Here is a 14,608-nt window from a genome sequence, read left to right as displayed (position 1 = left end):
TACACAAACATCATAGGGCAAATTGCCTGCTCTTGTGCTGAACTATTCCCTGTTCTATGATGTCAATATAATGTTCCAGTGTGTGAGTGGAAGGCCCCTCTCAGTTAAAACCATCCTATTGTTTTAGATTTTTAAAAACTGAACAGCTGGGGGATCTCGACGGGTCAGGCAGCATCTGTGTGGAGGTCGAGGGCTCTGGGTTGAGAACCTGCATCAGGATCTGAAGTAGTGACCATTCCTCTTCCTCCAGTAATGCTGCCTGATCTGAGTCCCTCCAGAAGTTTGTTATTTTTTTGTTCCAGATTACAACATCTGCAGTCTCCTGTGCCTGTCTTTTTTCATAAGATACTTGCCATTGGATAAGTTTGTAGATTCTTAAAATCATTTCCCTCTCCCAGGAGTTCCACATGAAGCACCACAAATTGTAAAGCATTCTGAGCCATGCCACAGTAATTATCAGGTAATATCCTTCAACCCTCTCTATTCCTGCCATCCCTACCCTTCTGCTGCACATAGACGTTCATATACACAGAGACACACAATTTAACATGACCTTTTATATGCCATGGGATTTTAAGATTCTTTAGAGATTTGGGTCTGAATCAAAATGGCTCAGCTAATATAAATGGTGCAATATATTTCCTAGGCCAAATCAAAATTTCCCTAAACTACCCCTCCCACCATTAGCTATCTTCAATAAAACAATGAAGTGAGTCAATGAACTACTTCCTTCTATAAAATATACAGATTATCATTGCTGTTGCTTCTCCATCAAGGACCTCAAATGGACCAGCCCCATAAATAATGTTGCCACCAGAGCAGGGTGTGCTGCAGTGTGACTCATTCATAACACAGCATTAAAAAGTGCAAGCCAAGAGTGTGATAGAATGTTTCCCACTTGCCTGGATAGTGCAGATCCAACAACCCTCAAGCTACTCGATGCCATTCAGGAGAAAGCCTGCTTGATTAGAACTTAACAACTACCATACACATTCCTTCCTTCCACCACTAATGCACAATGGTCACACTGCAATAGCTTGCCTAGATGAACCCAATAGCACTCCCATTCCTGCAACTTCTGACACCAAGTAGGAATATCACCACATGAAGCTTTCCTTTCTTGTCATTCTATCTTGACAAGAATATATATCATCATTCTTTCATCACTAATAGGTCTAAACCCTGGAACATGATATCCAACAACACCACGAGGATACATTCTCCAGAAAATTACAATGGCTCAAAATATGATCTCGCCTTAATTTGGGCAACTGGAAGTGGGCACTGTGATGTCTAAATGCCAAAAATGAACAAAAAAGATTTGAACTTCAATTTGACCTTTTTCAATCAGTAATATGCACTTCATTGGGAAATTCTTGAAGAGTAAGTGGGCAAATTGCAGTTTAAATGAATAAACAGAATTTGTAGATTTAGTTCAGGTCTCTATTGAATTATATTTTCAGTTTCTTTTAAGTATCGGCTGACCTTGTATTCGATTGTGATTTTTTTTACTATTTCCAAGCTCATTTTCCAAACCATGGGCATGATTGGAAACAGTCATGACTGGCTCCAATAGCTCAGGGGCTGGCTCCGATAGCTCAGTGGTTAGAGGACTGGTCTTGTAAACCAGGGTCACGAGTTCGTTCCTTGCTGGTGCCTCATTTCTTTTTTTTTAATTTTTATTTTCCACGCTATGAACCATGTTGACCAAAATACACATAAACATTTTCCTCTTGAATATACACAGTGTCATTTTCTCCCTTTTTCCCCCTCCCTTCCCTCCCTCCTTCCCACCCCCTTCCCCACCCACTAAACGTTCAACATATACAATACATTAAACCCATTAAACAATGTCATCACACAATGAAAATAAACAAGAAAATTGTGTCATCTACTTTTACACTCTGGGTCAGTTCATTACGTCTTCTTCTCATTCTGTCATTTTAGGTGGTGGAGGTCCGCGGTAGGATTTCTCTGTTGTGTTCCATGTATGGTTCCCAAATTTGATCGAATACCGTGATGTTATTTCTTAAATTATATGTTATTTTTTCCAATGGAATACATTTATTCATTTCTATGTACTATTGCTGTATTCTCAGGCTATCTTCTGATTTCCAGGTTGACATTATACATTTTTTTGCTACAGCTAAGGCTATCATAATAAATCTTTTTTGTGCTCCATCCAAATCGAGTCCAAGTTCTTTACTTCTTATATTACTTAGAAGAAAGATCTCTGGATTTTTTGGTATGTTTTTTTTTGTGATTTTATTTAATACCTGATTTAGATCTTCCCAAAACTTTTCCACTTTCTCATACGGCCAAATTGCATGTAGTGTTGTTCTCGTTTCCTTCTTACAGCGAAAACATCTATCTGATACTGTTGGGTTCCATTTATTTAACTTTTGGGGCGTGCTGTATAACCAATTATATTGTATCATGCGTAACCTCGTGTTTATTGTATTTCTCATAGTTCCGGAGCATAGCTTTTCCCATGTTTCATTCTTTATCTTTATGTTTAAATCTTGTTCCCACTTTTGTTTAGGGTTTACAGCTTATTTCATCGTTCTCTTTCTCTTGCAGTTTGGTGTACATGTTTGTTATAAATCTTTTAATTATCATTGTGTCTGTGTTCACATATTCAAAACTGCTTCCTTCTGGTAACCTCAGCCTGCTTCCCAATTTGTCCTTCAAGTAGGTTTTCAATTGGTGGTATGCAAACATTGTACCGTGAGTTATACCATATTTGTACTTCATTTGTTTAAATGATAATAATTTATTTCCCAAAAAACAATTTTCTATTCTTTTGATCGCTTTTCTCTCCCATCCTCTAAAGGAAAGGTTATCTTTTGTGAAAGGGATTAGTTGATTTTGCGTCAATATTAATTTTGGTAGTTGATAATTTTTTTTTTAAATTTCTACGTGAATCTTCTTCCAAATGTTGAGCAGGTGGTGCAGTACTGGTGAATTCCAATGTTGCACCAGCTTTTCATCCCACTTATATAGTATATGTTCAGGTACCTTCTCCCCTATTTTATCTAGCTCTAATCTGGTCCAATCTGGTTTTTCTCTTGTTTGATAAAAATCTGATAGGTATCTTAATTGTGCTGCTCTATAATAATTCTTAAAGTTTGGTAGCTGTAAGCCCCCTTGTTTGTACCATTCTGTTAATTGATCTAGCCCTATCCTTGGTTTACCCCCTTTCCATAAGAATTTCCTTATTATTTTCTTTCGCTCCTTGAAGAATTTCTCTGTTAGGTGAATTGATAACGATTAAATATGTATTGTATCCTTAGGAAGATATTCATTTTAATTAAATTTACCCTTCCTATCAGTGTTAGTGGTAAATCCTTCCAATGTTCCAAGTCATCTTGTAATTTCTTCATTAATGGCTGATAATTTAATTTGTATAGATGGCCTAGATTATTATCTAGTTGAATACCTAGGTATCGGATTGCTTGTGTTTGCCATTTAAATGGTGATTCTTTCTTAAACTTTGTGAAATCCGCATTATTCATTGGCATCATTTCACTTTTATTTGCGTTGATCTTGTACCCCAATACTTCTCCATATTCCTTCAATTTCTTATGTAATTCTTTTATCGATAATTCTGGTTCTGTTAAGTATATTATGATGTCATCTGCAAATAGAGTGATTTTATATTCCTTTTCTTTTATTTTTATCCCTCGTATTTTATTTTCTGTTCTTATCAGTTCTGCCAAGGATTCTATAGGTAATGCGAACAGTGAGGGAGATAGTGGACATCCCTGCCTAGTTGACTTGTTTAATTTAAATTGGTTTGATATATTTCCATTTACTGTCATCTTCACCAATGGTCCCTTATATAATGCTTTAATCCAATTAATATATTTCTCTGGTAGGTTGAACCTCTGTAGTATTTTGAATAAATAATTCCATTCTACCCTGTCAAAGGCTTTCTCTGCATCTAAGGCAACTGTCACTGTTGGCATCTTGTTTCCTTATACTGCATGGATTAAGTTAATGAACTTACAGATATTGTCCGTTGTTCTTCTTTTCTTAATAAACCCAGTTTGATCTAGTTTTACTATTTTTGGTACACAGTTGGCCTATCTGTTTGCTTATAATTTAGCTATTACCTTATAATCTGAGTTGAGTAGAGATATTAGTCTATACGATGCTGGTGTTAGTGGATCTTTCCCCGTCTTTGGTATTACTGTAATTATTGCTGTTTTGCATGAATCTGGCATGTTTCTTCAATCTGGTTCATTACTTCCAGGACAGGAGGAATTAACAAGTCTTTAAATGTTTTATAGAATTCTATTGGGAGTCCGTCCTCCACCGGCGTTTTATTGTTTGGTAGTTTTTTTAATATATCCTTTATTTCCTCTATTTCAAATGGTTTTATTAATTTGTTTTGCTCCTCTTCTTGCAATTTTGGTAGTTCAATTTTAGTTAGAAACTCATCTATTTTGTTTTCTTTCCCTTTGTTCTCAGTTCGATATAATTGCTTGTAGAATTCCTTGGTTTCCATTGATTTCCGTTGGATTATATATAATTTGTTTGTCCTTTTTCCTTGATACTAATACCATTCTTTTAGTTTGTTCTGTTTTAAGCTGCCAATCTAGTATTTTGTGCATTTTTTCTCCTAGCTCATAATACTTCTGCTTTGTCTTCATTATGTTCTTCTCCACCTTGTACGTTTGTAGTGTTTCGTATTTTATTTTTTTGTCCGCCAGTTCTCTTCTTTTTGTCGTATCTTCCCTTGTTGCTAATTCTTTTTCTGTACTTGCTATTTCCCTTTCCAGCTCTTCTGTTTCCTGATTGTAGTCCTTCTTCATCTTAGTTACATAACTTATTATCTGCCCTCTGATGAAGGCTTTCATTGCATCCCATAGTATAAATTTATCTTTCACTGATTCCATATTTATTTCAAAGTACATTTTAATTTGGCGCTCAATGAATTCTCTAAAATCCTGTCTTTTAAGTAGCATGGAGTTTAATCTTCATCTATACATTCTTGGTGGATTGTCCTCTAACTCTATTGCTAATAACAGGGGTGAGTGATCCGGGGGGGGGGGGCCTCATTTCTTGAGGGACGTTTGACAAAGTGGTGACTCTCTGTCTTCCTTACGATAGGCAAAGTTAAAGAATTTCATGTATGTTACATTCTAAATATAGTATTATATGACAATAATGGAACCTTTAATTTTATAGTATGCGTGAAATCTGTAACTGCCTTGAAAAGGTAATGGTCAGTTGCCTTGTATTAGCCCATCAGATGAGAACATATGAAATAGGGGCAGGAGTAGGCCATCCAGCCTGTCAAGCCTGCTCTGTCATTCAATGCAATCATGGCTGATCTAATGATAGGCTTATCTCCACCTACCTGCCTTTTTCCCATCTCCCTTAATTTCTTTACTATGCATCACTGTCCAACAAGAGAAAGCAGAGACTGATGGGCTGTTTCCTGGCATTTTTTTGGAAAGGTGCAGGCAATCAGCTTTGAATGTTCCATGCAAATTGCAAAATCTGCATTATCTTCACAGAAATTATGTTGGCTTCTTTTAATTTTGATTTTCAGTTACCATTTTATTGAAGAGTGAACATTTTCCACCAATGTAAGGCATGCAATTCACGGAATTTGTAATGTTAATCAACTTGATTACCTGGCATAATTTTCAGACTGTCAAACATGTGTGTCATAACAATATATGAAATTGGTAAATTGCAGAAATTATTGTTGGGATGTATAATTCACTTGAGAATCTACTATGAAATTGTGTATGCAGATGGTGATTGCTTTTTGTCCCCCCGTTGGAAGATTAATATCTTCTTGTGTTATGGAAATTTGCCCTGAAATTACAATTTGTTCTGTACAGATTTTGTCATATTTGTTGTGGCATTTTTGTTTTGTTTTTGATGACATTATTTAGTTGTAATTATACGTAAATGACTTTTTCAGTGCACACACACAAATAATTGCCATCTGGCAACATAGTTTTAAGTGTGATGCGACTGGTGTTGCGGTACTTTGAACTAGCGTTGATTTAATTTGGTAAATCACTGAATAATACAGTGAAAATGAAAAGAGCTTTGTTTGAAATAACAATATTGGGATTATGTTCTGGTTGGGTTTGATCGATGCTATATTGCATTTAAATTATTTTTTCACATGGAATAGAAAGGAAGAGTTAATAAATTTTAATCAAATAGAACCACTGAAAATTACTGCACAAAATGCACTCATTCAGTTCCCTTCTCCATGTAGGCTAAATAAAATCCCACTTCTGATCTCGGTTCACCTACCTTGTAGGTTCATGCTCATCAAGGGTGCATCCAAGGTCTTCTGAAAAGTTAGGGTTCCACTTGTCACCACTCTTTCTAACCTCCACTTATTGGGTGAAAACAAATTTACCAATATCCCTCTAGTCCTACAAGTATTTTTTTACATACTTTCAAACGTTTGAATTTAACTTGGAGGTCAATAAGAACAGATGGGTTAATATCAACCTTATCTGAACAACTGAATTCAAGCAACTTCATAAAGCTGAGGGGACTACCTCTAGATATGTCATAGTTAAGTCAGTGAACAATAAGTTGGAGTTCTGGACTATTGTCCTGGAGATATTGTATCCCACTGGGGAATTTACATTCAAGTAAAAAATGCACCAGGTTCACTGACGTCCTTCAAGTGATAAATGTTGAAATTGCCAGTAGCATCTGTTCAGTTAAATTATGAGAAAAAAAAAAATGGTAGTCATAGATTGCAAGAACTACTATTCTATTTGACCTCCCCCGTTCAACTCCAGAGCATCCTGTGTTTCTGCCAAACTGGTCCTAAAAGCTGCATTCCCACCCTTATCTCCTACAGACCTGACTCTTTTAACACTGCCGGTCAGGCTCCCATCTTCCACAATAATTTAAAGTTTAGCTCATTCCATACACTTGGTTCAGTATTCTGCTCCAAGCAATGCCTAATATATTTATCACTCTTGACTTGATTCTTTCTTTGAGACATGCATTTCAAGAGCTGTGACTTCAACATGAGTAGCCTCATCTCTCCCTTCCTACTCCACTGTGACAGCCTCCTCCAAGTAACACCCTGAAGAGTTCCATTAGTTCTGTCTTCTTGATTAGCTTCAACTCACCCCATTGATAGCGGTTGTACATGAATCAAGTACTCTCATTCCCTAGTTAAACCTTGTTACTTCCATAACCCCTGCTTTCCTTATAGGCCCTGCTTAAAGCCAGTCCCATTGACCAAAGCCTCATCACATCACTGTCTTTGACTTGGTTTTCATTGATGTCACTGATGCAGCTCAATTAGTTTTTTTTAAGGTAATCAATATATTTTCAAATAGTTATATATTATTGGCTTAATTGTTTCAAAGCCTTTGGCTTATAACTCAACCCATCTGTTTTTCAACAATAAACAGTTGTATAAACTAAAAGGGTAAAATTTTAGTGAGCATAGAGAAGCTAAAGGGACTAAACGAGTCAGGCAGAATCCATGGAGATAAATGGTCAGTAAGTGTTTTGGGTCAGGAGGCTTCATCCCTTAAGGAGACCAAAGTAGGAAGGCTTCTTGCTGCCCATGGTATCCATATTCTTGAAATGTAGGTTATCTTAGCCTTTCATCAACTTCTATTCAGTTCCTTGGGGATGTGAATACATTAAGAAAGCATTTTTGAGTTATTTTCTCATTTTTCTCTCTTTCACCTGTTCCCAATTTCATTTTTCACAAGCTTAATGTCCAACTTCTCATTTCAGAGTAGATAATTAAAACCATGTATATTTGATTCTTCGAACAAAGTCTGAGTCATATAATAGATATTAAGTCATATTGCTTTGTTCCAATATCAATCCATTCTTTTCAATTCATGCTTGGTCCTTTGCTAATGGTTTCATTTCTGCATTAGTTTAAATATCACCATGGATTGGTGTACCGAATCAAACTTCCCCTTCAATGTGACACTCATGAGAATGCTGCACTCTTGAGAATGCTGTCTTTTGGACAACATACCAAATCAATGCCCAAACCTTTCAGGTTGGTGTGAAATATTTCACGGCATTAGACACAGAGGGTCTTCCAACCTAGGCAACATTCATCCTCAACTACTACTTACCAAATTGAACTAGCTTTTAGTTTGCTGTAGATGTGACAATAGTTATTGAAAAATTATGGGTTGTAAAGGCCCTGTATCCTTCTCTGCAGCTAGTGGAGTTACTTTCACAAAAATAAACTCGTGTAATGGACTGCAGCTCCATATTAATGAGATTATGCTTAGTGTTTAACTGATCCTTATCTTAATACTTTTTGACTGATCTAGGTTAAAGGTACTGGACAGGAACAGAAATAATTGTATTTAAATGAGGGTGCCTACAGCAAAATTAAACATCCAATGTATATTTGTTATAATTTTTTAATGTCAGACTGAAGGGACAATTGTAAGAGAATTTGACAATGTGTAGACCCATGTTATGTACATTAAGTGGGTCAGTGATGAGAGATAATCTTTAAATCCTCATATTAAAGCCTTTGAATCTGGCATAAGTATTTTCAGTATTCTCAGCAACTAAATGCTGTGCAGGGAATGTCTTCAAAGGCCTTTTTTTTCCAGAAGATTGGATGAACACAATGGATGTGTTCGGTTCATGTAAAAGCTGCATTTAGATATGCTGATAAAGATGTGTCATGTCCATGCAATGTTCTTTGAATGTATTTGTATAGTTGTTCATCATATCTCAAGAAGATAATCTGCAGAATAAATCTTCTGACAGATTTATTGGTTTTGGTTCTAAAGAAAGATTTTTTAAATAAGGTCCTTGACAAGTCATGGAAGAGCAACCCCAAAACATCCTCAAAACATTGGATTTTTGTTTGCAGGAGTGGGAGCAACAATGTTGGAATGGGAATTTTACTAGGCTTTGATGAAACCTCAATATGCAAGGAAAAGCAAAGCAGTACTGATAGGAAATGTAATTTAACAATAATATTGCAGGAAATAAAATGCAATTTTAATCTTTTGCTTCACTAAAGTTTTAAACTGGAGTACTAAAAATAATATTTGAAATGCACGATTTTCCCAAAATGCATAATGGAGATGAATATGAGCGTAATTTGAAGAACTGTGTAAATATGGGGATTCTGTAATTAGCTTGCCATTGATTTGCCAGCCTGACTTTTAATGAAACTGTTGTCCTGGGTTTGATTTATCCTCCAAACATTTGGTGTGGATTTAGGTGTCACTTGACAAATGCTGCAAGTGCTGGGGTCACTGCAGACATTGAACCCATTAAACCAGATCATCCCTGTCGCCTTCCCAAGATCGTGTTATATGGCGAGCTCTCCACTGGCCACCGTGACAGAGGTGCACCAAAGAAAAGGTACAAGGACTGCCTAAAGAAAGCTCTTGGTGCCTGCCACATTGACCACCGCCAGTGGGCTGATATCGCCTCAAACCGTGCATCTTGGCGCCTCACAGTTTGGCGGGCAGCAACCTCCTTTGAAGAAGACCGCAGAGCCCACCTCACTGACAAAAGGCAAAGGAGGAAAAACCCAACACCCAACCCCAACCAACCAATTTTCCCCTGCAACCGCTGCAACCGTGTCTGCCTGTCCCGCATCGGACTTGTCAGCCACAAACGAGCCTGCAGTTGACGTGGACTTTTTACCCCCTCCATAAATCTTCGTCCGCGAAGCCAAGCCAAAGAAAAACACATCAGGTGGAAGCTGCCTTTCACTTTAACCTGGTACAGTTAAACGCTCAAGCAAATATCAGTGCCATTTCCCAAACACATTTGTAACTTGAGTCGAATGGTTTCACCGCTGTGGTAAAGAAGTTGATGGGGATAACGCTGGCCATAACTGATAAGCTATATTGGGCACTCTCAATTCACAGGCCCTAATATCCAGGTGTCCAAACATCAAAGGAAATAAAAATCAAGTTAAATGTACAAGGGATAACGAGTGAAACACAAAGTCTGCAGATGCTGTGATTGTAGTAAAAATACTCTGAAATGCTGGAGGAACTCAAATGGTCTTTTCACCATCTATAGGAGACAAAGATATATTGCTCGTGTAAATGCTGAAATGCATTTTGGTGGGTTTTTTTAGTTCAAGGGATACCACCCGTTCAAGATGAGTGAATGTACTCAAAAATCATACCCATCTGTGTGAGCAGAATGTGTTGTGCCTTGAAGCAAAGTATTTACAGTTGTATTGATTCTCAGTTCTACTTAAGCAAACCAGTTGTGGAAGTCCCACACCAGTGTGAGACACAATTCCCCCCCATCCCCACACCCAACCCTCCATCTCCCATCAATATTTTACATAGTTTTTGTCCCCCAACATGATGATTTACAATCTGGTAAACCTTTATGGAAATCTACTTTCTGTTTACCATAACTAAACTTCCTGTTACCTTCAAATTTGGAAATCAAAGTGGAAATTATTAATAAATATGTTGCATGAAAAGCACTATTTTTCATACCAGAAGAAATATTGTAGCAACAATGCTGAAGGACATGGTAGCATATATTAGTGGCCTATATTGGTCCAATCTCAATTTGTTCAGGTGACATGAAACTAAGTGTAGTAAACAACAAAATGAACAATTCAGACTAGGCAGAATGATGAAAAGGTAGGAACACTGTTTGATATTTAATGAATCTTGGTCAGAACAACGAAGGGAGGCTATTTTAATTGCACGAATAGAGACTGGCACTGTACAGATACACATTTTACGGATAATTGGACAAGTTAAGGTCGTTTTAAAATGTGTTCTTTATTTTATAACTATGGGCATAGAATCCAAAAGTAAGGAAGTTAGGCTAGTCTGGTTAGGCCAGAACTCAAGTAACATGTCCAATTGTTGTCAACTCAATTTTGGAAACATTCCAAGCGCTTGGAAGATTACATATTTCTGCCAGAACCAGTTGGTGAAAAGGTTGGTGAAGTGGAGGTTGTTTTCAGGAGGCATTTAATGGAGGGAGGGGGAGAATGAGTACTGAACTAGTACTACGTAAAAAAGGATTAACATAGACAAGGTGGCAGAATTTTCTACTGCTTGACTTGTGATTCTATGACCATGCAATTCCTATTTATTCTGGTGGTGCTACACAAAGTTGGAAGCTGAGCTACCCTGTCATTACTCTGCATTAAAATTCTGCAGCAAAAGATAATTTTGGAAGCAGTTAACGAAGACTTGCTGTTGAAAATTATACCTGTAGCTACTTCTGCCTGGAAAATCTCTTGCAAAGTGCTTTCCTTTTTCCAGTGTCACACAACTGAAGATAGTTTTGTCTGCAGAGGAAAACTCCATACCACTCCAGATATTGAATGGACACTATCTATTATGAGTTATCCATGAATTCTTCCCACTTTTACCATGATGGGGACATAAAGATGACATAATAGCTCATGCAAAATTCCATTTGGAGCAGTGCAAAGAAAATTGATCACTCTTGCAACAATGTTGTCTTTAACTCAGCACTCCTAGGCATTGGCAATCTGATCTGGGATACCAGCCAGGTAAGCAAATAATTTACATCTATGCATTGTGCCCATTTTCCAGTCTTTGCTTGAGACCTCTGATCTCTGCTTTAATCACTTGTCCTCTTTCATTGCTGATCCATGTTTTCCATTCTATCAATTCTTCTATTATCCAGTCACCCACTGAAGTGACCATCTACCATGTCCATTAAGTCCACCAGAATTTCTAGAGACAACATTTTTTGTACAAATAATACATACTAAATATTGATGCAGTTATGTCAATAATTAATGTAGTCAGAGGATGTCTTGTCATCGTAAGTATCCTGAGTAGCAAGACATCCAAGTTGCTGCGTAGAGTAAATACTCTTAGCCTTCATGTGGTGTGACTATTTTGCAAGTAGAATTTATCTGTGTAAATTTCTGCCCAAAGAAACAGTAGAGGCTGTGTCATAAAATATATTTAAGGCACAGTTAGATTTTATTTTTGCAAAGTACGGGAATGAAAGATAATGGGGAATGAAAGATTATGGGGAAAAGCCAGGTAGATGGAGCTGAGCCCATGGTCAGATCAGCCATGATAGGAATGATTTTTCTGCAAATGCAGAGATATGACATTTTGTGTTCTTTACCAGCCATGTAGGACTTCCTGTAAAGCTATTTTGCCAAAGACCATCTTTATAGCTCATGTGATCTTCACACTGCTATTTAAGAGCAGGGGCAGAGTGCAGTCTTGATTGATACCTGTCCAGTGCATCTTGGTCTTTTTTTGGGTTTTTTTAACTTTCTTTATCCACTTCATCAGTTTTACTGCTTTAAAAACAATCGTACAACATGAAACTTTGTTATTTTTATCCAAAAATAAATAAAAGTCATTGCTGGTGGAGGGAAATAATTTGTACTTTGTAAGAAATAAAAGATAAATTAAACTGTTTGCCCAATGAATTTCATTTTCCTCTTTGAATGATGCTTCCTAAAGAAAAATCAAGTTGTCAAAATGTAACTTCACTGTCGATGTAAAGGTAAAGGTTCCATTGTTGTCACATAATACATTTAGAATGTAACATACATGAAATTCTTTAACTTTTGTCTACTGAAAGGCAGACAGAGAGTCACCACCTTGTCCAGCGCCCCATGATATGAATTGCGAACAATATCGTTCTTTAGAGACTTCATTGGGTTCACTAGAGCATTTACACATTTTCTGATTATATTCTGTAATTTGCTAGCAGTCATTTAGTTTGTATTTTGATGGAATTTACCGGTGGTTCAAGGGCTGCAATGTTGAAAAATGGGTCTCATATCACTGTTTGTAAAGTGGTGTGGGGAAAATTTTGCTCTCTTCCTCTAAGTTGTATAATGATATATTCTTTGGCTTGGCTTCGCGGACGAAGATTTATGGAGGGGGTAAAAGTCCACGTCAGCTGCAGGCTCGTTTGTGGCTGACAAGTCCGATGCGGGACAGGCAGACACGGTTGCAGCGGCTGCAGGGGAAAATTGGTTGGTTGGGGTTGGGTGTTGGGTTTTTCCTCCTTTGCCTTTTGTCAGTGAGGTGGGCTCTGCAGTCTTCTTCAAAGGAGGTTGCTGCCCGCCAAACTGTGAGGCGCCAAGATGCACGGTTTGAGGCGATATCAGCCCACTGGTGGTGGTCAATGTGGCAGGCACCAAGAGATTTCTTTAGGCAGTCCTTGTACCTTTTCTTTGGTGCACCTCTGTCACGGTGGCCAGTGGAGAGCTCGCCATATAACACAATCTTGGGAAGGCGATGGTCCTCCATTTTAGAGACGTGACCCATCCAGCGCAGCTGGATCTTCAGCAGCGTGGACTCGATGCTGTCGACCTCTGCCATCTCGAGTACTTCGACGTTAGGGATGAAAGCGCTCCAATGGATGTTGAGGATGGAGCGGAGACAACGCTGGTGGAAGCGTTCTAGGAGCCGTAGGTGATGCCGGTAGAGGACCCATGATTCGGAGCCGAACAGAAGTGGGGGTATGACAACGGCTCTGTATACGCTTATCTTTGTGAGGTTTTTCAGTTGGTTGTTTTTCCAGACTCTTTTGTGTAGTCTTCCAAAGGCACTATTTGCCTTGGCGAGTCTGTTGTCTATCTCATTGTCGATCCTTGCATCTGATGAAATGGTGCAGCCGAGATAGGTAAACTGGTTGACCGTTTTGAGTTTTGTGTGCCCGATGGAGATGTGGGGGGGCTGGTAGTCATGAGTCATGGTGGGGAGCTGGCTGATGGAGGACCTCAGTTTTCTTCAGGCTGACTTCCAGGCCAAACATTTTGGCAGTTTCCGCAAAGCAGGACGTCAAGCGCTGAAGAGCTGGCTCTGAATGGGCAACTAAAGCGGCATCGTCTGCAAAGAGTAGTTCACGGACAAGTTTCTCTTGTGTCTTGGTGTGAGCTTGCAGGCGCCTCAGATTGAAGAGACTGCCATCCGTGCGGTACCGGATGTAAGCAGCGTCTTCATTGTTGGGGTCTTTCATGGCTTGGTTCAGCATCATGCTGAAGAAGATTGAAAAGAGGGTTGGTGCGAGAACAGCCTTGCTTCATGCCATTGTTAATGGAGAAGGGTTCAGAGAGCTCATTGCTGTATCTGACCCGACCTTGTTGGTTTTCGTGCAGTTGGATAATCATGTTGAGGAACTTTGGGGGACATCTGATGCGCTCTAGTATTTGCCAAAGCCCTTTCCTGCTCACGGTGTCGAAGGCTTTGGTGAGGTCAACAAAGGTGATGTAGAGTCCTTTGTTTTGTTCTCTGCACTTTTCTTGGAGCTACAGGGGAATCACGTTGCTCTCCATTGCAGGCAAAATCTTCGCTAGGATTCTACTGAATAGAATAATACCTAGTGTCGCCGAGAATATTCTCCCAGAATCACAGTGCGGCTTTCGCGCAAACAGAGGAACTACTGACATGGTCTTTGCCCTCAGACAGCTCCAAGAAAAAAATAATGATATAATTAGTGAGCTAATTGTACTAACAGTTCCGCCAGTAGTGGAGTGAATGATATCACCTTGAAGTAAACATGACCACCTCAATAAAAAGGAGCAGACTCGATGGGCCATGGGGCCTAATTTTCCACCTGTGTCTTGTGATCTCGATCTTATTAAATGGTGTAGCAAGCTATTTCT

This window comes from Narcine bancroftii, chromosome 6 (genome assembly GCF_036971445.1).
Source record: "Narcine bancroftii isolate sNarBan1 chromosome 6, sNarBan1.hap1, whole genome shotgun sequence".
NCBI lineage: Eukaryota > Metazoa > Chordata > Chondrichthyes > Torpediniformes > Narcinidae > Narcine > Narcine bancroftii.
Note: the sequence above shows the minus strand (reverse complement) of the source record.